Consider the following 3,753-nt stretch of genomic DNA (forward strand, 5'->3'; position numbering starts at 1 on the left):
CGATGACTTATTTGACCAACTTTAGAGTGCATCTTGGTTTTTGAAGATGGATTTGCAATCAGGTTACCATCGGATGAGGATCAAAGATGATGATGTGTAGAAGACAGCCTTCGGGACTTGTTATGGTCATTACAAGTTCGTGGTAATGCCATTCAGGCTCACCAATGCGACGACAACATTCATGGATCATGAACCGTGTTTGCAAGTCGATGCTGGATAGGTCGGCGATAGTATTCATAGATGATATTTTGGTCTACTCTAAGACCAAGGAGTAGTATGAGGAACACATGTGAGAGGTGTTGGAGGCTATGAGGAGAGAGAGTTTTTATGCCAAATTCTCCAAATGTGAGTCTGATTGCGTGATGTGTAGTTTTTGGGGCACATCATCAACTAGAAGGGTATATTTCTTGACTTGGCCAAGATCGAGACTGTGATGTGATGAGCGCTTCCGAGTACCCTATCTAAGATTTGAAGTTTCCTAGGTCTTGCAGGGTATTACCAGAGATGTATCCAAGATTTCTCCAAGATCTCAGTGTCGTTGACCTGCTTGACAAATACGAATGTTACTTTTCAGTGGGGGCCCGATCAGTAGTCGAGATTCAAGATGCTAAGACAAAGTTTTTCAGAGCCACAATCCTCGCGCTTCCCGAGGGTATGGATTATTTTTTGGTTTATTGTGATGCTTCTATATCAGGTTTGGGAGTTATTCTTATGCATAGGGGTCATGTGATTGCTTAAACTTCGAAGAAGCTAAAGCCTCAAGAGGCGAATTACCCTGTGCATCGTTTGGAGTTGGGGCTGCGGTTTTTGTCCTCAAGATTTTGTGGCACTATCTGTATGGGATTCGGTGTAGTATATACACTGATCACAAGAGTTTGAGGTATTTTATCCATCAGCCAAATTTGAATATGCGGCAGCGGAAATGGTTGGATGTGGTAAAGGATTATGATTGCGAGATCCTGTACCACCCTGGGAAGGCCAATATGGTGGCCGATGCCTTGAACCCATGGAAATATGCACACCTATTGGTGATGTATGTCTAAGGATGGTGATCATTTCTCCTCTGTTTTACTTAATTAAGAAGTCTTGGGTGGAGGGACTGATAAGGGAGAATTGCAAGGTGGAGTGAATCAAGGGGCAGATCCCTTTATTTGTTAAAGACAGACAGGGATTGTTAACTTAGTGTGGTAATGTTCTGGTTCCGACTGCTGGTTGGTGAGAAAGATAGTTTTTGAAGAGGCTCATAAGTAAAAGTTTTCAATCCATCCAGGTGCCACGAAGATGTATCAGGGTCTAAAGTTGAGTTCTTGGTTTCCTTGTATAAAGAAAGAAATATCATGGTTTGTGTAGTAGTGTTTAACTTACAAGAAATTCAATACTGAACACAAGAGACTTCGAGGAAAGATGCAACCATTAGCCATTCCCATGTAGAAGTGGGAAGGTATCACCATGGATTTTATTATGAGGTTGCCAAGGAAGGCCCATGGATTTGATTATATATGGGTTATTATGGATAGATTGACCAAGAGGATGCACTTCATACCTTTTATCGAGAGTATAATGGCCGAGAAGTTGGCCGACATTTACATTCAGCAGGTGGAGGTCCTGCACGGGGTGCTAGTTTCCGTGGTTTTAGACTGTGTTATTCGTTTTACCTTGAGGTTTTGGATGAAGTTTCAAAATGAGTTGGGTACTCAGTTGCACTTCAGTACAACATACCGCCCCTAGACCGACGGACATAATGAGCATATGATTCAGACACTTGAGGACATGCTCTGGGCATGCATGGTAGATTTTGGAAGGACTTGGGATACATACCTTCCACTATCTGAGTTATCCTATAATAAGAGTAATCATGCTAGTTTGCTCGAGCGAGCTCAGGCATCGGGTCGTTGGAAGTACTGAGGTGTTACTAAATACTAGATAGTTGATTCAATAGGAGCGCGATAGTTTACGAGTCGAGAAAGGTCGGTAGAAGAGCTATGCAGACCGACATCATTCGCACCTTCAGTTTCAGGTTGCGACTTGGTTCTTCTTAATGTGTTATATTGGAAAGGTGTCATCCGATATCGCAAGAGGGGCAAGTTGGGCCTCCTATTTATCGATCCTTTTAGGATTAGCTCCCAGGTAAGCAAGGTTGCATAGTGGATTCATTTTCCTGATTAGCTCAATCATATACACAACACCTTCCATGTTTCTCAGCTTTGGAAGCGTATGGCTGATGATTCCGCGGTTGTCCCTTTGGATGATATTCAGGTTGATGATCGCTTGAATTATGACGAATAGCAATCTTAAATAGGAAGATGAAGGCCTTGTGCAACAAAGTGATTTCTTCGGTCAAGGTCTAGTAGCAACATCGTAAGGGTTCCTAGTAGACTTGGGAGTCCGAGGACAAAGTGATTTCTTCGGTCAAGGTCTGATGATTCCGCGGTTGTCCCTCTGAGGACAAAGTCTAGTTCAAGTGTGGTAGAGTTGTAACTTCTTGTTTTTTAGGTATTCAATTTATGCCCTTGCTAAGTAATTTTATTTCAATGTTTTCCCTTATAATATTTTTAGATGAAGCTTGTTTTCATCACATATGTTGGGCATACTTCTCCTATGTTGGGATGCATGACAAGGACCAAAACCCTAATATTTATGGTTTTTGCATTATTTAAACACCCTTATAGCCCCAAAACCCTTTCTTTAATTAGCCTCCACCCCTCATATCAACCCATGCAAACCCTAATCCATAATAGAGGATATTTGAAACTTGAGTGTGTATTCTAGTTATCTTGAATGAGAAAGAAGGAAGAGGAGATCATCTTAGAAGACTGAAGCACTTTGGATCCAGGAGCAAATCACCATTTTGCAAGGTCACAACTTATAATCAGATGTGTCAAAAACTCTACACGCTAACTATTAGCGTAAGTGTCAACATCACCATCAGCACCAGTGCCAACATCACCATCAGCACCAGCGCCAACAAGTCTTATCGACATCAGCATATAGCTGGACAATCTAATGTAATCTTTGTATATTAGGTAACTATACATATACATACATATATATATATATACATACACACACACACACATATATATATATATACATACATACATATATATATATATATATATATATATATATATGTGTGTGTGTGTGTGTGTGTGTATTTTATAGATAGTAGATCTAATAACCTTGTGATAAGGATCGATTCTAAGTATAGATTTGATACAATCCCTTCTATAAAGGGATATACTTGTATAGATTAGTATATATTAAACACTAAGGTGAAACCCTAATGTCGTAGAATGTCTTGGTGACCTTCTTTGTAACAACTCGTTTTCATGGTGAAAGCAACCCCTTTCTTGGTGAAAGACAATTTGGAGAATTCTTTGTATTCTTTACTTTTCTGTTCATTATTTTCTTAATTTAATTCATTCTTGTTAATTATACTTGAAATGTATATGATTGATATAAATCTTTAATTTTTATCATACGGGTTTTCAATACACTCAAGTACTAATGTCGACTTCCAATAATCCCAAATCCTTTAGTCTAAAAAGGATTCCTTCTTTCGATGAGCACAACATCGCCATGTGGAAAACTAAGGCCATGGTTGTTCTTGAAACCATTTACTATTAGATACATAATATTATTGAAAAAGGTCCTCACATTCCTATGTATAAACCCATGGTCAACAATGCTCTCGTTGTTCCTTTGAAGAAAAAACCAAAGACTAGTTATGACAACGATGACAAGAAACTACCC

Source organism: Lactuca saligna, chromosome 1 (genome assembly GCF_052625555.1).
Source record: "Lactuca saligna cultivar CGN05327 chromosome 1, ASM5262555v1, whole genome shotgun sequence".
Classification (NCBI taxonomy): Eukaryota; Viridiplantae; Streptophyta; class Magnoliopsida; order Asterales; family Asteraceae; genus Lactuca; species Lactuca saligna.